Here is a 27,964-nt window from a genome sequence, read left to right as displayed (position 1 = left end):
TGGTGGGCAGAGGACAGACTAAGGGGCTGGAGAGCCCAGAGAATTCTCAGCATCCCTCCCGGCTCCAGGCTGCCCGGCAATTTGCTTTCCCGTGGCCGCCTTTAAGCCTCCCTTTGAGAAGACCTTATTTGCAGGGTGAATGTGAAAGCCTAGAGAGAAGAAAACCCTTTGGTGATGCCCGCCTCAGGAACAATTTTGCTTCTGAGAGCAAGTTGGTATTTGGGGTTAATCCCTCTGTGGAAACACTGGGTTGAAAGCCCAGAGGAGGTCAGGGGTCTGATTACAGCTTCTGTTTACATATAAACTTCCTGGTCCTAAGAGACAATAGCAAGGGTGGGGGAGGGGAGAGGGGAAGAAAAGAAAGAAACGGAGAATTTTTTTAATTAAATGGCCTTCTCTCTTAAAAATAAAGTCAACAAAATGAGGTGGAGCTTGTGTAATCAAGGTTTGATTTTAATGTCTAGGTACAAATATTTCTTTCAAGTTTTTCAGTCAGGATTTACATAATAGGGTTGAAGCATCTTTTGAAAAAAATTTGAAATGTAATACCGATATATATGCATATATTTATGTGCATAAATATATTTAAAAAAAATAAGACAGTAACCTTAGTCAGTTATCTCCTGAGAACCAGCGGGCCAGTTTTGCTGTGTTTTTGAGAGTGGGCTCTGATTTGATTTTTGTTTAGTTTGGTTTGGTTTGGTCAAGGAAAGTCATGAAGACTCTACAACAGACGAACGAGCTGAAAACTATGGTATTTAGGCCAATTAAAAACTGCTATAAACAGACACATACTAGGAAAGCCTAGATGGCAGTATTAAAGCCATATAACCTCATTCTTTCAAAAGAGTTAAGGAGAAAACAATGCTTCCTCCACATGCTCAAAAACAGGCAAAGCAAAACTATGCCGTTGGTGGGAGAAAGGGGGTGGGGGGAAAGGAAAAAAGGGCCAAAATGGTCACCAAAAAAGAGTGGATCTTATTTTTAAGATCCATAACTTGAGCAATTTTTTAAAGGATTAAATTTAAAATCAAAATAGTTACTTTTTTTTTTTTTTCTTTTGAGAAAGAGACAAGGGTTTAAGAGTCTGTCCCGGACAACTAAAAACATGAAGCAAAAATCCATGAAGAAACCCTATTGCCTGGGACATTTACAACCAGATGAAACTCAGGTATGTAGGATTTAAATCCAACAACATCCCCTAATAAAAAAGAAATCCCAAATACTTGATCACTAGTTCCCTCTTGTATTTCTAACTGGTGAGATTTTTTGGAGGCTTTTGCAAATTTTAAAGATGTTTCTCACTTTTTACTTTATCAAATAAAAAGAAAGCATTTCTTCAGTAAATCCTCATCTTTCCACTTTGAGTCTCCACGTAAAGAATTTTGGAAAGCCAGACTCTACCACTCTGAAAATGAATTTGTCAACAAAAATATTTTTCAAAAAGCGAACAAAAGTTGACATCAAATCTTATAGGCCATTAATTGCCCCTCCAAAAGAATCAAGAAAATTTCTAATTCTTTCATTTTTCTCCATAAGTTCTGTGATCGCCCTAATTCATCAGCTACTGGGTTCCTGCCCTGTGTGCTTGGCCTTTTTCCTTTTATTCCTCTCATCCCCTAAATAAGAATGGTTTCTTGATATTTTCTAACACGAATTCCTTCAGAGCATCTGACAGCAGGAAGGTGGCTGTTTCAGTAGCAGGAATAAAGAGGAGACAAGGGAAGGAGGAGAGAGAATGACACAGACAAACAGTCCAGAGACAGACCAGCAGACGCAGAGTCCAAAAGTTCATGGGCTGAGGCAGTCCAGAAATGCCACGACTGAAGGCCTGCATTGTGAAGGGACACCTAACACAAAAGGTCTGCGTTTCTTAGGGGCCCTGATTTTCTGTCGCTCTCCCTTGCAGAACCACTTTGGAGAAGGTGAGGCATTTTGCCAGGCTGAATATGGTGGTTGAATAAAGGGGAAAGAATTCGGGACCCACTGGCAAATATCAAAGGTTGTCAGAGAGCAAGTGGTGAGTCAAAGGGTGACATCAGACTGTGTTATGGGCAGAAGCCGAAGTAAGTCTAACAATAGCTGCCCTTTGGAGTCCAGAAGGCCAGTGGCTGGGCTCTGGACCCTGTAGTGGACTTACGGCCAGGGTGACCATATAATTCAGCCCTCAAACAGGGCACTTTGGAGAGTAAAAGTCGGGAGTCTATCTGAATTATGCCGGGGCAACGCATATAAAACGGACTGCTTGGGCTTCCCTGGTGGCGCAGTGGTTGAGAGTCCGCCTGCCGATGCAGGGGACACGGGTTCGTGCCCCGGTCCGCAAAGATCCCACGTGCCGCGGAGCGGCTGGGCCCGTGAGTCATGGCCGCTGAGCCCGCGCGTCCGGAGCCTGTGCTCCGCAACGGGAGAGGCCACAACAGTGAGAGGCCTGCGTACCGCAAAAAAAAAAAAAAAAAAAAGACTGCTCCAGGCAAACTGGGGTGTTGCTGACCCTAATTAGAATCCCTCCAAAATCTAGGAGATAAAGTTTAGCTGCTCTCAGAATCTTCTCCACAAAGTTCAGCCCCCAGCTGAGTTCCTTTTCCCCAGAGGGAAAGCCTCTACGGTAACAAAGAAAGGGGCATGAGGAAGCGCCTTAGCCAAATAAGTGTGGAAAATGGACTGTTCATATTCTTAACCACTCTGGGAGACTCACAGTATATATACAGTCATCCCGCATGATTGGTGTGGGATTGGTTCTAGGACCCCTGTGGATCCCCAAACCCAGGGATGCTCAACTCCTCCATATAAAATGGCATAGTAGGGCTTCCCTGGTGGTGCAGTGGTTAAGAATCTGCCTTCTAATGCAGGGGACATGGGTTTGAGTCCTGGTCCGGGAAGATCCCACATGCCGTGGAGCAACTAAGCCTGTGCGCCACAACTACTGAGCCTGCACCTAGAGTCCGTGCTCCGTAACGAGAGAAGCCACCACAATGAGAAGCTCGCTCAGCACAGCGAAGAGTAGCCGCCGCTCGCCACAACTAGAGAAAGCCCATGAGCAGCAATGAAGACCCAACGCAGCCAAAAAAAAAAAAAAGGCATAGTTCAATCCACCCTCCACTGGCTACAGAGGGCCAACTGTATTAGCACGTTAGAGATCTCGAGAAGGCCTGAAGTGAACTAAACTACTTAGCATTCTTCAACCCAGAGTCTTCCCAAAGGTTTTGGACCACCATGAGATCTTTTGTCTGCTGAACAGCTAGAACATTCAGGCAAACACTGCTCTAAACCTTGGGAGGCAAAGTATAGAGGGAAGGGCCAGGAGGACAGGCCTTCTTCTCCGGGAGATGGAAGCTGGCAGAGTCCCTGGGAGCTGCCAGGGCTCCTGAGGATGACACAAGCACATGTTCAGCTGGGTGATGTCATGCAAGAACTTCCCCCGGTTGCAGCCAAAAGGCCTGCAAAAACAGGTCTGAAGCCATCCCATGCCGTGAGCAGGAAGCCTTTGAGTTCACATGAATGTAGGCAGGCCTCCCCAGCCCACACAATCCTTTTCCTCAGACAGCCACGGGGACTGCATTGGATGTGAAGGAAATGGTGAGTCCAACCCAAACTCAGCTGAGACACAGAGAACTTCTGTTTTCCTGTAAGCGTTCCTCTGCGGGGCGGGGTGGGGGTGGGGGTCCGAGGCTACACCTTATCCATCCCACCATGTCTCTGGCCTGTGTGTCCTGGGGGGAGTGCCTGAGGGAGCTTTGGGGATGCAGCCCCAGTCAGGGGCCACCGTAAACAAGAGGATGAATTCTGGGAAGGGAGGTGATAGGTGACCACAGAGGTTGGGAAGCAAGCCAGAGGCAGCCTGAGCACCAGGGGAGGCACTGTCGCTGGACGTGGCGGGCAGTATGGACGTGCGGTCCGTGAGGCAGAGGCTGCCTGTCTTGTGGATGCTCCACGGTTCTCACCTGGATTATGCCAGAATCCTCCGAGGCCATCTGCTTGTGGCCAGTCTCCCACTACTCATGTTTGTCTTTCATTCTGCAGCCGGAAATACACACACTCACAGAGGCCTCTCTGAGCATCTCGCAGTGAGTTGGTGGGCAGGAAAACCCTCCTGAAAGGTCGTGGTGATTGGGGTGGGGGGCAGAGATCAATATGACTCCCATCACCAATATCCCAACTTCTTCACGTGGCGCCCAAGGCCCTTCATGAGCCCCCTCTAAGACACCTCCCCAATCTCCCACCCCGGCTTCCACCCGCGTCCACTACCTCTACTTACACCCAGCTGCTCTCTGATCCCTAAACATACCGCTCTTCTCATAATCCCTTGCTTTTCCTAATGCTGTTCCTTGCCCACAGAATCCTTGTCTTCCCAGCAAGATTTTCCTCAGGTACTTTAAGACCCACCTGAGATTTCATCTCTTTAGCTGAACATCCTTCCCCTCTCTGCCCCTACACCATCTCCACTCAAGCAGAATTCAAGCCTTCCCCCTCGGTGCACCCACAGCACCTGGTCTGGCCCTCACCGTGGCCTAGGGGAGTCTCCTTGGTTGGACTCTGAGTGCCCGAGGGCAGGAAGTTGTCACACCAGTTCCTTTGTCCCCGTGCAGACCCCCAACACCTGTTGCACAGTTGTCAATAATGCCCAGTTCATGTGGGGTCATGCGCCAACAAACAGAGCTCTGTGGACTCACATTCAAGACTCAGACAGTTTTCCTCAGCCTTTAACATTTTAAATTTGAAAATAAAAGGCACCAGACACCTGCCTTGATGTCGGAATCTGAAAAGAATGATCAAAATGATGAAAATGTGGAAATGGACGAGGACTTCACAAGCATGGCTGAGCAAAAGGATGTCTGCTGGAGATTAGCATCCTGTCAATTCAGTTCCCAAGAGAAACAATAGTCTGAATGGCTAAAGCCCTTTTAAAGGGAACTAAAGCCCACTCATCTTAACCTCCGCCCCAAATGCATGATCTCCATGAGTCCTTCAGGAAGCAGGTGTAAACACCTTTGCAGACAAGTACCTTCAGCTCAGAGGGGCTTCTAAGATGGAAGAAATATGGGGCATGGGGAGGCAGCAAGGGCTGAAGAGAGAAAAAAGGAAATCAAGGAGAAAGACGGTATCTGGGAGGTGAGAAGAGGACCAGAAGGCTTGACAATAAAAACACAGAGCTTCATGGAACCCATAGTCCTGTCAGAGGAGAAGGGATCCCGTCTAAGGACTAACTGTGGCCCAAGGACCCAGAAAACAGAAGCGGGAGGCGAGAAGTGCTCGTCATCGGGACGTGGAGCTGAATAAGCAAGCCTGCATTTTTGCAGTTCTCTGGTTAATTTCAAGCCATAAAAATATGGTCCGAGACTCTGTAAAAATATTCCTAAAACATTCCACATGCTTCTCAAGGCGGAGGGTAATTGTTATGAACAAATCTCCACAAATTCTAGCACCAAGAGCAACAAAATGAGAATAAAGAAGGAAGAAGAAACATGAAAAAGGGGGCTAGTCAGAACGCAGAACGACAATGCGGGCATCCTCCCCTCCCAGCAAAACCAGAGGGCAGTGGAACTTTACAGCACCTCGAAGGCCTACTGTGATGGAGAAAGGTCCAGCAATATAGTCCTAAAGGATATTCTCATCATGGAGAAAGCTCTGGAGCACTGCTGAGTGAACTTCCTGTAGGTCGGATCATAACTTTGCAAACTCAGTCCTTGAGATCTAGGACTTGGAGGGACATCAGCTAGGTCAACCCCACTGTGTCTCTGAGACCCTTCCACGTGGGCTGCTTCATGAGGTGAGTCAGTTTCTGCTTCACCACATTTAGGTATCTTGACTTATAGAAAGTTCTGACTTATAATGAGCCAAAGCTTGGAGAGTAGGGGAGGAGGAGGAAAGGTTGGGAGCTAACAGAGCCGGCTACCCTTCCCCAGGATGGGTCCTCAGGTATATGAAGGCAAGTTTCATGCTCCTCACTAAGCATCCCTTCACTTTCTGTGACACAAGTTTTATGTCACTCCCCTGAGGACATGCTCTAGCTGGAACCGAGTGCAGAACCCTGGGGGCCAGACCTCACTCCTGTCTACCATTGTGCAGCCATTAGTAGACTCTTCTGGTACAACAACAGCTATACCTTAATGCACAAAGAACAAGGGTGCCACTCCCTCCCCCCAAAAAAAGAATTGGCTGAAAAGTTTCTGTTGTTCCTGCCAAAAAATCTATGGTGAGCATATCAGAGCCAGCATAGCTGCCACTGGGCTAGCATCACCCCCCTCCCTCTCTTCCTCTCCTTTTTGGTCCTTATGAGCTGAGATTTAGCCTTGTCGGGGCCTCCACTTCCCCCTCCCAAAGTAACCTTCATTCTGAAGGTGCCCTGCACTCCAATATGTACCCCTAACATAAAAGAGTTCCCAAAAGTACCACGGAAGACTGAGAGGCACTAAGAAAACCTGCATTACCCCCTTTAGTAAAATGAGAGCCCAACCCACTGAAGCTGGAAATGGAGGGAGGCTTCCAGACAGAACAGGCATGGCTAATCCCATAGCCTCCAACACCGGCTTCCTGAGACTGTCTTTCCTCTTGGAGCTCCTTGCTGGCCTCTCAGGTCAGGAATCGAGCCACTTCTCTTAATAAAATCAAACTCCAGCCCTCCAAGCTGGCCATGGTCAGAGACTCAAAAAAACAGGAGGGGGCTTCCCGGGTGGCGCAGTGGTTGAGAGTCTGCCTGCTGATGCAGGGGACACGGGTTCGTGCCCCGGTCCGGGAAGATCCCACATGCCGTGGAGCGGCTGGGCCCGTGAGCCATGGCCGCTGAGCCTGCGCGTCCGGAGCCTGTGCTCCACAACGGGAGAGGCCACAGCAGTGAGAGGCCCGCGTACCGCAAAAAAAAAAAAAAAAACCAGGAGGATCACTAGGAACCAGGGCAGGAAGATTCACCTGCAGGAGAAGAAATGGCTCTTTGCTTTCAGGCAGCACTGGCTGCTTAGTGACCATTTTTATATTCATCATCCCGTCTGGTTCTCAGCCGAATCCAGGGATACAGGTAGGGCAGGAGTTATATTAATTTTCCAGATGAGGAAACTGAAGCCTAGAGGAGAGAAAGTGATCTTTCCAAATAGACAACACATAAGAGAAAGAGTTGATTCTAGAACCGAGGTCTCTAGTCTCTGATGGTCACAGATGTACTGATACACTAACAGGCTTCACATGTCTCCATCTTAAGCACTTTATGCATACAGCAGCAGCCCAGTGAAAAGTTCTAAAAGTTGACTTTCTGAGGACCTAATGGGGCTCAAATCAAGCAGCTTCCGTCCTGCAGCTCTAGCCCTCAACCCACGATGGCGCAGTGATATCCTTTGAAATAAATGCTATCTGTGAGGGGCCCAAAGGAACACACAGCCACACCCTGGGGCACTGCAGGCCCCGCTGAGTCAGGAGGAGCATTCCCACGGGTGACCACAGTCGGCTCTAGGCTGTTGCCCTGGGAGACCAGAGAATCAGCAAGCAAAGAGCTGCCCGCCCTGCTCAGCCTCTCTGGGGCAATAGCTTAGCCCCAAAGCTGGCAAGCGCCCACCACTTGGGTGTGACTCGGCTGGGAGCCCGGCCCTGCAAGCCCGTTCAGGCCTCAGTTCCTGGTAACATGCTCATGCTTCGCCCTCTTGCATATGGGAGAAGAGTCATTAATCTGGCAGAAGCCCAACTCAGCAGCTGATTGGAATAGGCAACAGCACAAATGTTCACCAGACCAACCTTTCTTCCATGAGGTTATTCAAACGTGAGTTTTAAAGCTACTATTTTAAAGGACTGAATATCAGGTTCATATGATGTGTCTCTTCTCTAAATGAGCACATTTTCTTATTCACAACAGGAATACATTTAGTGCTCTTCTAACTAGCAACCTGGAAAGACACTCCTGTAGATGTTATTCAGCGAGTATTTCCCAGGCGTGCAGTCGCACAAACACGCAATGAGGGGATGGCCACGGCAAGGTGCCGTGCAAAGTGGGATGTAAACATACCAGCGTACTAACTTCCTCAGTTCAAATCCCACTTCACCTATGTAATAGCTTTGTGACCCTGGACACGTTACTCAACTTCTCTGTGCCTCAGTTTTCTTATCTGCAAAATGGGGATGCTAGCACCTAGCACACAGATTTATGTGAATTAAATAAGATGGTCATACCTAAAGCACTTAAAACAGTGCTCTGAATATAGTAAGCCCTTGATAAATATTAGCCTTTATTATAGGGATGGTTTTACTTAATCCTTTCACCCAAAGAGATGGGAACTATTACTATCCTTACGAGGCAAGTTTCCCAAGGTCATACTGCTAATAAGAGGCAAACTCAACACCCTAAACAGGTTTATCTGGATCCAACCCCATGTTCTTATACACTGCACTGAACAGCACAAATGCCTCCCAAGAACTCATGGTCTAATAAGACATCAGGGGATTAGTATTTGTTTTGTGCTATTTAAGTACCAGACACTTTGTTGGCGCTTTACGTACATTAACCTAAGTAAACAAATAACCCTGGTTCAAATCAAAATGTGTTTAGGGCCTCACCAAGTGCCACTGAAAGTCAGGGGATGGCAAGTGTCACACGGCCAGTCTCTCCAGGCCCCTTGTCTCTCCTCTGCCCCATGACGTCTCTATGGCAACCTCCTGGCTCCCAGAAGTGGCTCCTGCAGGCAGCCATAGCTTTTTTCCTTTGAACTCTTCTGATTTCACCAAATATCAGACCTGCAAGAACGAGCTACACACAAATCAGAGTTTATTCAGATTTCATCCCCCCAACCCCAGCCCCCCCCAGATTTCCAACTGTTTGGGGTCAGCTGTATTTTGGTTCTATCCTGAACAACCAGTATGGACTGAAAAATTGTTTTTTTCTTGCCCATCTCATGGGGGCAACTCAATGGGTAAAACAAACTATAACTCTAGGCACTGAACGTAAATAATATTAGTCAGGGTATTAAGTACTCAGAAGAGATAAGAGATTTCAAGGAAAAGTTGCCTTCACTAAAACCTAAACACATGGATTTGAACAACCATATTTAATATGAAGACTGAAGAAATCCATTTGAATGCTTCTATATAAAAATTGGGGAGACAATAAAGTGTAAAGAAGTTTGAAATGTTCTTTTTTGCATAATATAAACCTGCATGTTCAGCCTTATTCAATTTTGTTTCATATATATATATATATATATATATATATGCATACACACAGGAGCCTACACACCAAAAGCAAGAAATCCAACAAGATGTTAATAGCGGTTACCTCCGGAGCATGGGTTAATGGTAACTTTATTTCCTTCTTTATACATTTCTGTATTTTACAAGTTGTACAGTAAGTCCCATACATGGGAACCTTCTAGTTGCGAACTTTCGAAGATGCGAACGTGCATTCCATCAATGTCAGGTGTGAGTGAAATTGCAGCTTGCCCTCCATCCCCTATTGCTGACGATCCTTCAGCCCTACCACCTCCTATCTCCTTTCCCTCCTCCCATCAGTAACTCTCCTTGCCTGTTCACTGATGCCAGCCCCTGTATGCCAGCTGTTGTACTGGACTAATGTACTTTTCAAAGTACTGTACTGTAAGATTAAAAACGTTTTCTTTATTTTTTGTGTTTGTTTGTATGTATTATTTGTGTGAAAAGTATTATAAACCTGTTAGAGTATAGTACTATATAGCCAGTTGTGTTAGTTGGGTACCTAGGCTAACTTCGTTGGACTTATGAACAAATTGGACTTAAGAACGTGCTCTCAGAACAGAACTCGTTCATATGTAGGAGACTTACTGTATATAGTGAGGCTATGTTATTTTTATAATGTAGAAAGATACCAAAATGATTATTTCAGTTTTAAATTTGTGCAAAGGAAAACAGATATGTTCATATTAGCAATTAGTATTTTAAACTATGAGAAAGTCTAAGAAGTCAACTGTAATAGGAAAAGTAATAATTAAGAAAAACCAAGAAATAAGTTAATGAATATGAAGACAGAGTAGTATACAATTTATATTTATAAACTAACTCAGATTTTGCAACAAAGTACTAATGATACATGCTAACAAACTCTGGCCATTTGTATCCATTTACAAAAGGTATAATACTTGCAAATTTATCTCTAGTTTGAAGCAATGGTGTTTAATCTTGAGGAAGGGGAGTCATAGGTCCATTTGAGAATCGAAGAAGAGCTGCAAACAATAAACCTTTCCCCATAATGAGGATAGAAACACACACACACACACACACACCCCGCGAAGTTTGGCGTATACATTTCAAAGCTTCCTGGTCCCTGAAGCTCATCTACCTCTTCCCCCAGAGCCCATGAAACATAGGTCAAGAAACTCTGCTTTAAGAATTTTCCTTTCCCAATCCCCCCCAAGATTTCTATTAAGAATAATTTCAAGTACAGAAAAAAGTTGAAAGAATAGAGCAATGAACATTCACATACCTCCCACGTAGACTTAGCAATTCTTAACATTTTTGTGATATCAGGTTTATCTATCTACATTTTCACCGAAATATTGGAAACTGTCAACATTAGTAACACCCCCATAAATACTTCAGTATGTGCTCTTTAAGAATAAAGACGTTCTGGGGCTTCCCTGTTGGCGCAGTGGTTGAGAGTCCACCTGCCGATGCAGGGCATACGGGTTCGTACCCCGGTCCGGGAAGATCCCACATGCCGCGGAGCGGCTGGGCCCGTGAGCCATGGCCGCTGAGCCTGCGCGTCCGGAGCTTGTGCTCCGCGGTGGGAGGGGCCACACCAGTGAGAGGCCCGCGTACCGCAAAAAAAAAAAAAAAAAAAAAAAGAATAAAGATGTTCTTCTTCATAACAAGTGTATTACACCCAAGCGTATTAACAATAATTCCACAATATCTATTACCAAGAATTTTTTTAATAATCACAAAGAAGGTGAAGTCCCAGGAGAGCACAGAGACCTGGAGGTGATAATCTGCAAAGATTGTAAAAACGCTGTCCCCAAAAGAGAAATGTGCAAACCATCTCTATTTTGGTCCCCAGCACGTCTAGAGGCAGTAGCTGCCCTCCTCCACCGTGCCAGGCCCAGGCAGATCATTTGGCCCAAGGCCTTGGAGAGAAGAAGACCTCAGTGGAGCACCTGCCTTGGCCTGTGGCATCCCCCCACCAGGGCCCACATGCTCTGACTTGGGCTGGGCGGCAGACACAGATGCCCCTCTTTTCCTTCTCCACCACAGAGAAAGCCAATAACCCATTTCCTGGTGTCTTACTCCTCACCTGCCAGCAACGTAGCCATCAACAATCCCAACCAATTCCTGGGCTTCGTCTTTCCCTCGTTCTCCTGCCCGCTCTCCCAAACCTCCAGACAGCCAGCAGGGTTGGCTGAACTCAGCCAGACCCAAAAGACCTGGCTCTGCTGCTATTAATCCTCTCCATTCAGACTGGACTTATTTTATAGTGATTTCTAGATGCCAGAAAATTGTAGAGTTCAAAAGTTAAAAAACAAAAACAAAACCACTCCCTCCGTGCCCCACTATAACCTCCACATCAACTCCCAGTACAAACGCGTAAGATCCCCTCAGCCCATGGAACACAGCTCTGTCTGTGGGTATCCTTTTGACATGGTTATATAACTAGTGCCTCCCCCACTAGACTGAGCTCCTTGAGAAAAACAACCCTGTCCTTTTCAACTTTGTATCCTCTGTATAGTGGGTTGAATGGTGGCCCTCCAAAAGATATGGCCATGTCCTAATCCCATCAGTACCTATGAATGAGACCTTACTTGGAAAAACAAGGGTCTTTGCAAATATAATTAAAGATCTCCAGATGAGATCAGCCTGAATTATCCAGGTCTGTGGACCCTAAGTCCAATGACAAGTGAGTGTCCTTATAAGAAACACGTAAAGGAGAGACACACAGAAGGAGGAGAAAGCCACATGAAGCTGGAGGCAGAGCTTAGAGTGATGCAGCCACAAGCCAGGGAATGCAAGGACCACCAAGCTGGACAACACAAGGAAAGATTCTCCTCTAGAGCCTTTGAAGGGAGAGCAGCTCTGACAATGCCTTGATTTCAGGCTTTTGGCCTCCACGACTATGAGGGAATAAATTCCTGTTGTTTAAAGCCCCCAGGTTTAGGACTTCCCTGGTGGCGCAGTGGTTACGAATCCTCCTGCCAGTGCAGGGGACACGGGTTTGATCCCTGGTCCGGGAAGATCCCACATGCCGCGGAGCAACTAAGCCCGCGCACCTAGAGCCCACCGTGCCACAACTACTGAAGTCCTCACGCCTAGAGCCCATTCTCCACAACAAGAGAAGCCACCGCAGTGAGAAGCCCATGCACCGCAACAAAGAGTAGCCCCTGCTCGCCACAACTAGAGAAAGCCTGCATGCAGCAATGAAGACCCAACACAGCCAAAAATAAAATTAAATTTAAGAAAAAAAAAAAAACCCTCCAGTTTATAGTAATTTGTTACAGCAGCCCTAGGGAACCCATATATCCTAGTAGCACTGTCCCTGATAGATAGTTTGAATAAAGCGTATTTGTTGAAGAATTGAAAAAGCTGAGGATGTGGTTTTATACCTTTTTTCATATCGTATAGACAAGGAAGCATCTCTGAAGGCCACTGGAGTCTGGCTAACAAAGACCAAAGCATCGTTATTCTGGGGTCCACTGAACAATTTGTCCCTTAATGAGGTGTTTTAATCTCGCTTTATATTCATTGTTCTGCCCTCCTTGATTTTACTGTAAGTGACTGAACTGACTTCTGATGTATTGCCAGCACACCATAAATTGTGAGCCTCTTTCTTTAAGGCTGGGGATGGGAGGAACTAACTCTATTTCCCTGTTCAGTTATTTCAGGCAAGGGTGGGAGCAGCTTTTCTGTGCCAGCAGCATCCTGATTGTGATTCAGGATGTACGGCCTAAGGCAAACAGTTCCTCTTCAGATTCAATCAAATAGGAAGGAGCAAAGGCCCAAACAAGAAAAGCTGGGTTCTCTTTGTGTGCACAGCCAAGGGGTCCTGGGAAGCTTGCGAGGGATGACGCCCTATCTCAGGCTTAGCGCGACTGAACTGAAATGGTACTCAGGAAACTTCTGCACATATTCAGAACATGTTTCCAATCCCCCCTTACATAATCACATTCTGGACAATCTGAAAATCCACTGCAGTGGAAGTTAGTTGCAGGCTATAAAGACACAGGCTAACCAGAATTAAAACCTTGCTTTTATATCTCTATGCCTTGGAAAAAATTCTGCATGCAACTACTTCCATGCTGTTGATTGTGGTTTGTAAGAACCGAAGGATGGCTTCTGTGGACATTCTGTTTGTTGACACATGGTGCAACTCAGAACTGATTTTTCACTCGGTAAGTCATGACCCTTTCAAGGATTGAGAAATCGGTTTCGTGAGAGGTACCAGCAATTTTGCTCAAATGAAACAGAAGAGAATAGAAAATACCAGCATGTATCCTGCATAGTAAGGGTAAGCATTGTCCCATGAAATTTTGCTTCGGTTTCATAGATATGTATATGTCACTGGCTTATGAGAGAAAAGGTACTCCTTGCTGTGAGTCATAATCCAAAAGAGTATGAAAGCCACTGTCTTAGAGGATCTGCTGCACCAAACCAGAAAGCACTCTTTCCCGTCTTCTACGTCCCAGTTCTTGAGAGCACTGTTTGCAGTTATGCTGGGAACTTGATTAAGAGAACAATTCATCACACAGCTCATGAGAAAGGAGCATCCATTCCCCTATTGCTGTGCCTTCTGCCTTCAAGCCCCAGCATTCCCGAAGCCTAGCTCCCTGCTCCTGGGTCCTCCTTTCTACACCGTGATAGAGCCTCATCTGGCTCAATTCCATCTTCCTGGGGCCAACTCTTCTTCTCCCATCGTCCTAGAAACTCCACAGCTTTTCACAATTATTCTGAAACAGACTCAAACGTGGAGCCCCTAGAGTCTTTGAGGAAGAAGAGAAACCACCTTGATTCCTTCTCTAACCATCCCTTGTCTTTCTATACCAGTGTGTCCAATTTTCCCTTTTGCCCTTTTGCCAGAAAGATGGTCACTCTGACCTCCATTAAAAATTCTCTCTCCTTCACGAATTTGCTGACTCTCCTGGACCATGGTCCAATACTTCGTCAGATGTCCCAACACTGTGCCCAGTTTCCTACAGCACCTGCCTCATAGATCTGATACAAGCTTTCTGATCACGTATAAAGGCTGTAACTAGAGCTTTCTGATCACATGTAATTAAGAACTATAACTAACTAGCTTAGCGGAGTAGTATAAACTGGAACTGGTACTTTGGCATCAGCAGAACTGGGTCCAAGTTTTGGTGTCGTTGCTCTGCTGGCTGTTGACCTTGAGCAAATTGCTTAATTTCTCTAAGCCTCTTCTGTAAGTAAAATCAAGATAATACTAACACCTATCTCAAGGGAGTTGTTGAAGCCTGTTTTTTTGTATTTTTTTTAAGATTGATTGAAGTTTGTGTGATGAATTCCTCTTGCGCATCTTATGAATGGATTTCAAAAAATGTCTTTATTTTTTCAATGCTTTCAGGAATTTATATTACCTGAGGGAAATGTAAAAAATGGAGACTTTCTGAAAAATATGTATCGTCTAACGAGTCAAGCCATTCCTGACGCCTTACAATTACAAAAAAGTAAAAAGAAAGGAACAAGGAAGGAAAGAAGGCAGAGGTAGAAAATTCTCCGTATGGTCCAACATCTTGCGTCTGTACCACAGGGATCTTCTTGCATTAACACCAGACCAGGCTCATCTTTCTGCCAGCGGCATCCTCTGGTTTGGTGGGTCTGTAAATCTGTTTCAGTACAAAAGATCCACTTAATGGAAAGCAAGTGTGTTGAGGAAAAAACTGCACTCACATTTTCTTGTGCATTCTTTATGCAAAGAAGGAATGATTCAATAACCCAAAATAACCGAAGGAACTGCTCTTTGTGTCTGGAATTGGTCTTTCTTCTAAGGTGGCCGTTGATGATGTGGCATAAAAAAATAAAAAAAATTCAGTTGATTTTAAAATGGTTTTTAAAACCTTTAGTAATGCATCTGTAGCACACCAATAGGAAAAATACTAACACTTCATTTTTTTAAATGGTCAAAAACATCAACAGATAATTCAGAGAAGAAATAATGTTTCTCATAAATATATTAAAGTGTTTAAGCTCACTAATGATCAAAGAAACATGGAAAGGCAAAACTGAAACTCATCTGCGCTAATCAAATTTGTAAATGTTGAAAAAGATAATTAATGTTAGTGTAGGAATAATAAACCAGGCATTCTTCTCTGCTGATGGGATAGAAAGGATAATCCTTTCTGACAACAATCTGGTAATACAAACCAATAACTAGAAGTTCTGTACCCTTTGAATAGTAATTTAAATTCCATGAACACATTGAAGGGAAATAATCAGAGATGTAGGCATGAAGACATGTAGACATATGTACAAAAAGTTCTCATTACAATAAGTTCTGTAATAGTGGAAAACTTGACGGCAGCCTACGTGTCTAATAAGGAAATTGATAAATTAGACGGCTCATCAGTATAATGGAATCTTATACAGCATTATGTTTTCAAAATTTGTAATGGCGTGGGAAAATGTGAAGTGTAAAACTTTGCACATAGATGGTTCCTTATTTGATAAATACATAGATAAAAGAAGGTTAAAATAAAATGTACTAAAATATTAATAGAAGTTATCACTGGATGGTAGGATTCTAAGTAAATTTATATTTTATATATTCCCAAACTCTTTAGACTGGGTATGTATAACTTTTATAATTATGTGTTTGACTCACCACTATGTTCTACCAGAGCTGTAGCCAGGGGGAGTTGACCTAAGCATGGACATTTAGCTGTCAACTCCAATGTGCTGGATGGTTGGAGGATGCATGTATCACAAGTGATCCCATTGCGTAAGGGGTACAACGCATATAGAGATGAACAAGCTGTAAATGATGAATCAAGCAATACGGGATTCTGATCAGAGCAAAGCCTTCTACATGGTAAGTACTCAGTAGACTACTGAATTCAGCTTCAGTAACAGATAAACAGAACAAGCAGTAAATGCTACTGGAATCTGATGGACAAGAATCCTGTGGCCTGAAGAAGAAAAAAGAACACAGTCAGGGAAGGGGCTGTGGTAGGGCTGGTTCTTGCATTGGAGCTGCAAGGAGGCGTAACTGTGCAAGTGTGGAGGAGGGGGAGGGGTGATCTGTGGGAGAGACTGGCATTTCTCCTAGGCATCCCAGAGACAGGGTCCAGGCCCTCACTGGTCTATCAGTTTCCGCCTGCTCATTTCAGTCATGTTACAGCCTCCTTAAATGTTCATCTTTTTCCTGGATCGGGAAGGAACAAATGGAGGCCCAAGACTGCTAGGTCATCAGTCAGTGGCCATCGCTGTACCAGGCAAGGTGATGGCCTCTGCGTGTCCCACCCCTTGGTCCTGGTTTAACTGAGTGCTGGTTAGGGAGGATGCCAAGGAACCAGTCATCTGCACCACACTTTACAGAGTAGCCAGCTCTTCCAACAGAGGGTCTTTCCCTTAATCTCCCACTGGCCTGGGTAGGGCTCTCAGTTTACAGTTAAGGAAATGGGGGCTCACTGAAGTGAAAGGATCTGTTTAAGTTCAGAGCTAGCTAGTGATAAAACCAGAGCTTTAATTTAGTCTGGTGCTTTCCCCCTGTACTACAGGACTAAGTTGTGATAACGTTCCTGGAGAAATACTCTTGGGGTAGAAGGCGTTGACTACCTATCCCCCCTTTGCATGAGAACAAAGAAACCCTTCCAACGCTTGTCAGCACCTCCTCTGTTTCTTGAAGTCCTGGGTGCGCCAGCACTGGGGGCACCAGAAAGTAACACAAATAAAATGTAAAATATGGTAGGGGAAGAGTTCCAAAGGGAATGATCAGAATCCACTCTCTGCCTATGTTTTGTGGGCAGATAGGAACGCTTCCTGAGGGATTCCTCTTTGCTTCCATCAAATTCCCATAGAGATCTGTGAACCCAAAAAGACTGAGAATTACTGAAAGATCATTGCAACAGAACCAGGGTGGGATTCTATGGACCCTAAATTCAGCTCTGAGCTTCCTGGTCACCAGGGGAAAATCAGCCAAGTAATGATAAGGCAAGGACTTTCTACTACAAAAGAACTTTTTCACCACCAAACTATAAACACACACACACACACACACACACACACACACACACACACACACATATTCTAAGACAAACCAAAAGCCAAAATAGAACTCACCTGTAATGCTGTCCACCTCATGGAGTTACAAGGCAAGGACTGGTCAGGAGTCAAAGGCAGTTCTTTAGAGTAGAGGGGTTTAATTGTTTGGGTGAAATTTAAGAATCCGCATTAATACAGTCACAAAAATTCACAAGGCTGTCCAAGACATTGTAAATACTCAAAGATGGAAAACTTGAAGCCGAGGGAAAAGAGACTTGCCCCAAATATATTTGGAAAACCGTAGCTTAGTATCTACACCAACATGCTAGAGGTATTCATCAAGCGTTGCCCCAAAAATGGTCCTACATGATTCACTTCTATAAATAGACATAGATTTCATATTAACATTCAAATAAGGCTAGACAGCTGAGGAAGATGTCTTAGCCCTATGAAGGCTCTGGCTGCCGGGCTTGGTTTACTCTGTTGATCTGTCTACGGTACCTTCCTTCAGAGCTAGTGCTGTGGGGAGGAACTGCCTCCTTCCCAGGTCTATTTTTCCAAATCCAAAATTAACAGGATCCTAATAAATAAAGAGTTTGTGAGTAGAATTGGGTTTTTGGTTTTTGAGGGGGTTGGGATTTTTTTGTTTGTCAGTTTATTTTTTGTTTTTTAACCCAGGCATTCTCTTTTCCTCATTTTATTTAACCCTGGAGAAAAGAAGTTAAAACACATTCCTGGAGAAGGCGGCTAAACCACAAAACCTCCCCCAAGGCCTAAATCCCTCCTCTGTGTTGGTTGGTCTGAACTCGTTGGTTGGTTTAGAGTGAAGGGGCTCTTTCCTCTGGGGCCTTTGAAATAGCCATAATTAACACTTCAGTGAGGTTTATGACACAATGGTATCATGTACAGCAAGAGTCAGCAAACTATGTCCTGCGGGGGATTCATTGTTGCAACAGAGACCATAGGTCCCACAAAGCCAAAAATATGTACCATGGGCCCCTTTCAGAGGAGGTCTGCCAACCCCTCCACACCCTCTCAACTCCATCCCCAGCACCGCCCACCAAGAAGCAGCCTTGAGTTTTGATGGTCACGTGGGCCTTGGTGAGAACAAGGGCTTGAGATTTCTTCTAGAATACTGCCTGCAAAGAATACCAACCTACCGAAGTGGACTGTAGGGACAAGGGTTAGAAAGGTGACCAAAAAGAAAAAATGAAGCAAACAGAGAAAAACTCCCAGTATCAGAGCACTCCCACCGTATAAGATGCTGTGACTGCTGCTCCTTCTGTCCTCCCCTCCCCTTCCCTGAACCTCCTGGGCAACTGCTGGGTCTGGTCCCAGGTCCCTCTGCAGTCCCATCACATTGGTAGTTTGAGATCAGCCATGACAGGAGTATTTATACCACAAGAATCAACAGAGGCTACAAATCGGAAAACCCCTACACACACACCAGCCCCCATCTCCCCAAGAGCTGATGATTAAACATTCCCCAGCATAAGTATGCATTGATACATATCATTTTACATAAATGGTACCATGCATGCCTTGTGAGGGATGCTGGGGGCTACGCCCATCCCAGCCCCCAGCTGAAGGAGTGTTGGCTGCCGACAGCTCACAGCTAAGTCTCTCTCTCTCCAGGAATTGCCTGAAGCTGAAAGAAGCTGCCAAACCCCAGGTCTGCTCCCTTCCCGGGGGCACCCTCTATGCAACTACTAGGGTGAAAAAGCCAGATCCGTCCCAACTCAGAACAATCCCAGCTCCAAAATTCCCCTTGGGTTGAGCAGAGGCCTCTGTTGCAACTGCCTCAGAAAGAGAGGAAAAGACAGAGACAAAGAGACAGAGAGACGGAGACAGAGAGATTGTGAGGCCCAATTGCCCACCACCAGATTCTCTCTTCTTCACCTTCTCTTGTCTTGAGTGATCTGCTTCAGTTCATTTGTTCATTTGCTTACGGTTCTTTCTAGAGTATTTTTCCCAGACCGTTGCCTGGATATCTGGGTGATATTTTTATTTATTTATTTATTTACCCTGACCAGCAAGAAGTATTTTGGCTTGCTCCAGTGTTTTGTAGATGTCTTCAAGTTCCCATTATGGTAAGTGAGAAACATGACACCCACCTCTTTTCTTTTCTTTTCTTTTGTAATTAATGTTTTCCTCTTTGTAGTGAAGGGGGCAAGAGGTTCTCTTTACACCTGCTGTTCAAGAATTTTATCTGGATGGGCTTAGGTGTGTGGCTTTCAGTCCTAGTGACCCCATGAGTTCTTTTTAAACCAAAGACTCAGACCCGAGTCTTTTTCACTTGGGGAAGTAATCATCTGTCATTTGTCTAATTATTCCCTCTCCTTCATGTGTTTATTTTTCTCCTCCTCCCAGAATTCCTATTACTGACATCTTAGTCTCCTGGGTCCAGCCTTCAGGTTTCTGATTTTGCCCTCATGATTTCCATCTCTTTGTATTTTTGTTCTGGGCATAGGATGCTCTTGCATTTGATCTGTCAAGTCCATCTCCTGATTTAATTCATCCAGTTAGGAGTTTCATTCAAAATATGTTTAGTTCCAGGAAGTCTTTGTTTTCCTTTTCTACTGTGTTTGAAGGTCCTTGTTACTTCTGCTCAGGCTGACATTCTAGCTGTTTGGTGGGTTCCTCTCCCTCTGTGCCCCCTGATCCCTCTTAGATGCACACTTATTTTTTTTCTATCTGTTCTTTGAAACTCAGGGCCAGCTCTGTGAATTCCTTAGGTGACATTAGTCCTGTGAGTAGTTGCATATAGGGAGTCGGTCTCAATCATGGCACCAGGAGGGAGCAAACCTCTCAGTTCCACTGTGTCTCCAGGTTCAGCTTATCCTCAGCAACCTGGCGGGAGGGGGGTCAGTCATGAGTGCTGATGTAGCCCAGGACCCACCTCAATTAGAGCCTCATCCCCAATCTCTCCATCCACTGGCTCAAAGGGGAGAAAGCCTTGCCCTGACTCCCTTCCCCAAGTCTCTAACAGAGCCTCACCTGCCCTTGCTCCTCCAGGCTCCGCCCCCGTCATTCCCATTGGCTGCCTCATCAGGAGAGCACCAAGTTGGAACTGAGAGTCGAAGGCAGCCAGGGCACCATCATATGAAAATTTCCATCCCATGTCTTAATGTAAAAACAGGAAAAATTTGATCTGCTATCCCTGGCAAGTGCCTCATTTACTTCTAAGACGATTAAGCTCTTTGTTCTTGCTGGATTTTGGGGGGGAAGTCCTTCAAAGTTGTGTGCATTAATTAAATATTTTTGAATAATTGGATTTACTTTAAAATTGCACTCATTGGGAAAGTGAGTGAAAAAGGCAGATTCCAAAGTACATACATATGTGTATGTATGTGTGTATGTATCTCCCTCATCTGTAGAAATAGGAAATACATCCAGAAAAAAAGTTTGCATGAGGGCTTCCCTGGTGGCACAGTGGTTGAGAGTCCGCCTGCCGATGCAGGGGACACGGGTTCGTGCCCCTGTCCGGGAAGATCCCACATGCCGCAGAGCGGCTGGGCCCGTGAGCCATGGCCTCTGAGCCTGTGCATCCAAAAAAAAAAATTTGCATGAACAAACGCTAAATTGTTGTCCCTAGATGGTGAATTTATAATTTTTATTATCTTCTTTTTTCCTATCCAGATTGTCTAATATTTCTCTCTTATGAAAGGTTAAAGAATTATTCTGTTCAATTGTTAATTCAGCGAAATACATCATAAAATGTTTGATGCTTACAAGCAATTTTAGAGTGTAAGGAGGGAGATGGCAAGCAGTCCTTGGCCTCTCTCCACCTCTATGTCTGTACAATGAGAGCCCCTCTTGGGAACTCCATGCTCTCAGCGGACCCACCAGGCTATTAGTAACCTGTGGGGGCAAAGTAGAACCACAGACAGAAGCTTCTCACCAAGAGTCACCCAGGATGGTCCCCACCTAAGATACACTCAGGCCAGGAATGGGCTTCAGAAGCAAAGCTCAGCCACCCCTGATTCCCCTGGTCTCCCTGATTACCTAGTTCTGGCCCCAATGGACTGGACATTCTCTCAGAGCGGAACCACTTCCAGATAACTGTCGCATCTCCAGTTCCAGGAACACTGTCTGGCTCTTACTGACCACTCAGTAATACGAACCAGAACGTCCATACCAGCTAGACATCAGCCCTGATCTAAAACAACTTCTGAACAGGGCTGACCCTCTGGCAGAGGCTGCAACCCCATTGCTCCAAGCCACATTTTATGGAGTTCTTTTAATAGTCTCTCATGTAACCCATAGCCATATCATAAAACTAAACACCCCATTCTGTACATCAAGTCCACTGACTTCTTGAGCCCTAATTAGCACTGGGCTTTTCCCTCTGAGGGTTGTATTACGGTAATATTATAACCGACAGAAATGGAATCTTTGCTGGGGGCAGTCAAATCCTTCAGACTAACTGAGCTTATGCTGTAGTCACAGTGTCACGGTGTGTCACCCTTTCTCTGAAGTCCCTTTGCCAGCTTCCTATGAATCTCCCTCTTCATCTTTCCTTCCTACCCCTCCCCCTCTCTCCCCAGGGGTCCCTTCCCCTTCCCAAGCTCCTTTCATCTCTTTCAATGACATACAGCCTTGAGGGCTTAGATGTTTACCTGGAGTCACTGGACAGGATAGCCCCAACTCACCTCTGAGAATAAATTTAGCCTGTGGGTGATATCCCAGATGGAGAGGTTATCTTTAGCCTGGCAGAGGAGGGGAGTCAGTCTGGGCCATGATGTGAAACAGCAGAGGTGGAGAGAGGTGGGCAGGGGGAAGGAACGGAAACTAATACTCAAGGGTGGACAACAGCGAAGCTCAAGTGTACTCAAGTGGTGGAGGATGAAAAGGTGAAAAGTCGTGGTATGCCTCCTGAAATATGAGGCTCCTCCAGGAACACCCTGGATTAATGGTCTGTTTCATTCCGTCCATGAACTAGGAACCACTTTAACAGCAGAAAATATGGCTACATTATGGGCAGGCAGTATAAAACCACAAGCACTCATGTTCTTTAGAAAAACCAACAAACTCAGCAGGATCGGTGGTTTTCAAGTTTCCCCGTTCATATCTGTTTACTACTTGTTCATTAGTTTTGTTGCCTGCAGGTGCTAAAGGTTTAAGACGTAAGAAAAATGCATGGAAAAAAATTTACATGGAGAAATTACATTACCTGAATTAGGGGAAAAGCCACTATTATTCGATTTTAAAGGTCTTGGCTAGGAAAGAACTAGGACTCCTCTTCCTGAACAACTCAAGAAAGACTGCAGACTTTTCCCTAGAGAGATTGAAATAACTTTCCTTCCTATCATCCTGATATAAGAAATCCTCCCTTTTCACTCTCTAAAATCTTTCCTGCCATCGTTTATATCCACAGCCTCTTATCTGACCTTCCTTATAGAACAATCAGCAGAATCTTTCATCAAAACAACCAAGCACTTGCTAGTTATTATTAGGGGGAATCTAGGTCCTAGTTTGCGCCTGAGCTGGAGTCTGATGTGTCCAAGCACATCTGACAACTGCATGAGGGACCAAGGGGCTCCTGGGAGGGAGGGCGTTCTGGGGCAAAGGAGACCTGAGGGGGCCCGGGTTGACCCTGGAGGACAGTCTTGTTCATTGGAAGCAATTCATCCCAAGTACGCCTTGGTTAAACACGTTTTCGACTCATATCTGAGTTTTATCAAGAGCATCAGGACCAGAAGGGAAAATGGAAAAGACAATTTTGTTGGAGTTTTATGGGAACAGAGTGCAGACGGTAGAGCTTTGGGGCCACGCTACTGGAATGTCACACGAAGGGGAGATGAGCAAAGAGCCTTCTTCCTCATTCCCCAGAACTCTGGCTGCAGCGTGCCTAGGGGCAGCCATCAGGAGCAGGCCCTGGGGCTCTTGGGCTGTGCAGAGAGCCGGAGATCCCTTGCCCTAGGTACCTTAGGGTAGAGCACCACTAAGAAGTCACACTCAGGCAGTGAGGCCTGGGGCGCTCAGCTTCCTTTACCAGGTACTTATATAATTGTCACCTTCTGTCCTTTTCTTGTCTAGATTAAAGGATGCCAGTTCTGTCAACCAGTCTATGGAGGGCATCTTTATTTTAATGTCATATGAGTGCATTCTGGTCCTCGTTATTTAACTAGAAGTTACCTTATTCACTTCTGTGACTCTCCCTCCTACCAGTCTATAACAGAGTACAAATAACAGGAGATTTGTAAATACTTTAATGAGCACCTACTAGTAAATAATTTGCTGGTTTCCATCAGTTATACTCCTTAGGATCCACCCTGATTGACAGCATACTGGTACTTGCTAGAGATGGCCTAACACTTCCTGCCCTGTGGCCAACCATGCCTCTTTGGATCCTTTCTCCACTACCCATGGGCCAGATCAATCTTCTTCCGTATAGTATTTGAGATATCTACATTTTGCTACTACACAGTTTTTTTTGTTTGTTTGTTTTTTGTTTTGTTTGCGGTACGCGGGCCTCTCACTGTTGTGGCCTCTCCCGTTGCGGAGCACAGGCTCCGGACGCGCAGGCCCAGTGGCCATGGCTCACGGGCCCAGCCACTCCGCGGCATGTGGGATCTTCCCAGACCGGGGCACGAACCCGTGTCCCCTGCATCGGCAGGCGGACTCTCAACCACTGCGCCACCAGGGAAGCCCTACTACACAGCTTTTATTACTCAACATCACTCAGAATGGACAAGACTAGTTCTCCAGTTCTCAAGCTCAGTGGACATTAAACTTCTTTTCCAGGGTGTCAACAACCGTACCAACATCACCAACACCTGCAAGTGCACTGAGTATGTCCACAATAACCTCATTAAGTCATCATGAAAAAATACAAAAATATTGTATATATGTGCACACAGCATCTTGGGAAAAGAAACTCTTAACGATGGCTGCCCCTGGGGAGGGAGGTGATGAGTTGAGGAGTCTATGCTGGAGGCAGAATTTTCATTGTATACCCTTTTGAATCACTTCAAATTTAAATCATGTGCATGTGGTACTTTTCCAATTAAATTTTTAAAAAGCTGGTTCTAAACAAACAAAAATACAACAAAGAACGAGAGGCAGCTCTGACTCCCTTAGCAGTGGTGCTGACAGGTGCCCGTAGTTATGCCTTACCCTTTGGAGTCAAATGTCCACCACCATGCCACTGGCCCCATGGAAAACCTCACTGAAATCAAGACGGATTATGCAATGAAGTGCCTGGCTCCGGTCCCTCACAGCCCTTTCCCCATAACTGGGGCAACAAGACTTCCTGCTATGCCCAGGCTCCAGGACTCATCCTACTCCCAGTTTGGAGGGATTTTAAGGGACTCGGGGTTTGGGTGACTCTGCCTTTGTGTTCTCTTGGCAGAGTTGGTCCAGACCTTCTCTGGTGGGGACACATATCTCCATTTTTAGCTTGCTTGATTATGAAATCCAACGAGGGGTAAATGAGACACCTATGAGATCAGACGCTTTCTCTCTCTCCCTCATTTATTCACCAAATGCAGTTAGTAAGCACCTCGTATGTGCAGGATAGTAAACCAGGCCTGGGGCAGAAGCAGGTGAGAAGGGGAGGAATATCCCAGTGCCCTCCAGGAGTTCACAGTCTAGTAAGAAGGACAGATGGAGGCCAAACTCCCGAGCTTTACTGCATACAGGCAAGCGTGAGAGACAGGAGGAGGAAGGATTGCTTTCAGTCATTGGCAGGAAAATAAGGAGCCGCCAGGAGAGCTTTCAGGAGGGGATGACACTGTTCAGACTTGAAAACTGTTAGGATTACAGCAGTTGCAGATAGAGCCTTCCAGATCAAGGAAATGGCCTGGGAAGGTGACCTTCTTTTCACGCAGTATGAAGGTTCTGCACTACTGCTCTCCCATTCCTTGGAGAAAATACAAAATGGAAGGTGAAAGGAGCTGGGCCTGGAGAACTCAGGACGGCAGAAGAAGTTCTTTCCGTTTAAAACTGCCTTCCTCTGGCCATCATGCCTGTCTTGTGAAAACCTACTATTTGAGCCCAACCCTCATGATGCCCGCCCCACCTGCAGACAGTCCACTGTCCACCGTCTTTCCCAGGAAGGATAGGCCATCAGGCTGCTGCACTCTCGTTGCTCCCTATCTATTCTAGAGCGTCAGGGAGATTTCGAGGTTAGGTGCCCAGGCTCCGGGGCCTTTCTGCCTGGGTTCAAATCCCAGCTCAGCCACTGACTTCTGAGTCATCTCAAGCAAGCCACTGGCCCTCTCTGGGCCATAGTTTTACCTTATGTAAAATAGCATAATAATGGCAGCTCCCTCCTAAAGTCGCTCTGACCCGGTAAACAAGTTAATGCCGCCAAGGCGTTAGAGCGGCACCTGCCTTCCTGCCGGCCTCAGTGTCTGCTACGTATAGTCCCAGGGCTGCTGTTACACTTTACTGGACTGTCTGTCCCTGTGGACATGAGAACTTTGAGGGACAGGACCGCCCTCTTCATATTTGAATCTCCCCCCACGCCAAAACCCCCATGCTTAGAGGGGTCCTGCAAAGTAGGTGTTCAATAACTACCTTGAAGGGACGAACAAAATATGCTCATGAAAAGGAAAAGAAAAGTTGAAGTCCAAATGCAAAGACAAAACAACGTAGGTGAAATGATGGAGAAGGATCTCAAAAAGTAAGCGCAGGGGATGAGAATACACCACACTTCCAGGGGAGAAAAATCCCCATCATCCCTCTTCTACCTCTTAACACGGGGATTGCGCATTTTTATTTGAATGGTATTTTTCTCTTCCTTGCCAGCATCCCTGGCCAGGGCGCTCCCTTTCCTCCTCCCGCGCGGGGCGGTTCTCCCCTCCCCTGCCCGGGCCGGGCCGCGGCCGCAACCCTGACCTCGGCTCCCCCGCGGGGCAGCAGCCGGGCAGCCGGCGGGCGGGCGGGGCAGGAAGGGGGAGACGCGGCTCCGGGCACCCGAGATCCTTAACTACAGCTTCCAAAGCCCTGCTCGATCCTAATCAGTGTGGGAAAGGAGCGCGGGCCGGGCCGCCGGCCGGAGCCGCCGCCTCTTTTCATAAACTTTATCGCCGCGCGCAGCCGCTGATAAACCACCGTAAATAAACGAGCGCGGGGTGTGCGGCTGCCCCAGGCTGCCTGCGCCCGCCCGCCCGGCCCCGCGGCCCCGGGGGAAATGAATCACACGCCGCCCGCCGAGCTGGACAGAGTTCCCTGCTCTCCTCCTCTGCACACCAGCGCCATAAATCATCGGACGTTCCTCCCCTCCCCAGAACCCCTTCACCTTTTGTTTTATGGATTCAATAAAAAGTCCAGGAGTTTTCTTTCCGGCTGCCGGGCCACCCCTCCTCGTCCGGGGAGCTGAGTGTGTTGTCCTGGGTTATCCTCTTGCTTCAGGTCAAGTTCCTCAGGCCTGGGTTGGGCTTGGGCCTGTGCCTGTTTGCACAAATCCCCTTTGGCTCCTGCACGACCGGAGAGGGGCTGGAGCAGGGGAAGGGAGAGTGGGGAGGTGTCATCTGAAGTCTCCGGAGGCAGACGTGATGAGAACGGGTTCCCACACAAGTGGCCTTGGACACGTGTGTGGATGGATAGCTGGCTTCGGCCATGTCCTAGTAGGATCCCTGGGCTCTGGGCTTGTAGAGGATGTAGAAGCAGAAGGACTAGGGTCTGTGCACTATCCTGATTGCAAGGACGGGATGCAGCCCTCTCCACTCAATGAGAGTGTGTTCAAAAGTCCCTTAGATGCTATTCGGCAAATCTTTTTTTTTTTTTTTTTTTTTTTGTGGTAAGCGGGCCTCTCACTGCTGTGGCCTCTCCCGTTGCGGAGCATAGGCTCCCGACGCGCAGGCTCAGCGGCCATGGCTCACGGGCCCAGCCGCTCCACCGCATGTGGGATCCTCCCGGACCGGGGCACGAACCCGCGCCCCCTGCATCGGCAGGCAGACTCTCAACCACTGCGCCACCAGGGTAGCCCTCGGCAAATCTTTTGATCTGCATTCTTTAGTTCTTGAAATTTGCCTTGGGGTCCCACAAATGAACCATCGGTACAATTTGGAGATTGAAGCTTAAGGAAGACTGTCTGAGTAGGAAGGAAGACAGAAAGTTGTGATGTGGAGAGCAGCCTGAAGCACACAGCTCAGTCACAAGACCCAAGTCTCCCGCCCAGCGCTGCTACCTCCTGGCTCTGGGCCCTCAGGAAGCTGCCCCTTTCTGGTTTCCTCATCTGTCTGTCTAATGAGTGAATAATATCTTAAAGCATCCTCCAACTTTCCTAGTCTGTAGGAAATAACATCTTTCTTATGAATCACTACATTTCTGAAGTGTCTTATCAAAGGTCTCTCTGAAGAAACACTGTTAGGTCCGCTTGGAAGACACCGGGGCATGGCCAGTTTCTGTGACTGACGGCTCGCTAGTGACATTAACACCAGACTTTACCCCTCATGGAGGTTAGAGAGGTCCAGGGTCCCTCCAGCCAGAACAAAGTTTGCCTCTGGGGCAGAAAGACATTTAAATATCTTTAAAGATCAAACCCGGCACACTTCAACAGCATCAGCTCACGGCCTCTCTGGTCCCCTGACCTGACCATGGTTCTGCTTCTCACGGGAGGGACTATTTGACTCGGAACATTTAACCTGGAAAAGTCAACGTTTCCCTCAGTGGGAAGCAAGGCTGGGGAGGAAAGGAGGTTCTGATGGCAGCTCTGGGAGAGCAGAACCTGCCGGGCGTCCTGAGGAGATGCACTTTGGTTTAACGCTCTGCTCCCTCTCCGAGGTGGGGAAGTGGGTCGGGAGCCACGCCTCCAGCTGTGGCCAAGAGAAGGGGCTCACTCACGAAACAGAAATGGACAAGG

The 27,964-nt window shown here is 46.5% G+C and overlaps 1 long non-coding RNA gene across 1 annotated transcript; it reads right to left on the bottom strand.

Annotated features, from left to right (window-relative positions):
• Window positions 1-14,335: 14,335 nt before the first annotated feature.
• LOC132424817 (uncharacterized) lies at window positions 14,336-17,727 on the bottom strand. The gene is made up of 3 exons (XR_009519274.1): window positions 17,230-17,727; window positions 15,773-15,922; window positions 14,336-14,777 (listed from the first exon to the last, which is right to left on the bottom strand). It is a non-coding gene; the product is annotated as an uncharacterized lncRNA (long non-coding RNA).
• Between the last annotated feature and the right edge of the window lie 10,237 nt (window positions 17,728-27,964).

This window comes from Delphinus delphis, chromosome 4 (genome assembly GCF_949987515.2).
Source record: "Delphinus delphis chromosome 4, mDelDel1.2, whole genome shotgun sequence".
Lineage (NCBI taxonomy): Eukaryota > Metazoa > Chordata > Mammalia > Artiodactyla > Delphinidae > Delphinus > Delphinus delphis.
This window is presented reverse-complemented; position numbering and strand designations above follow the sequence as displayed.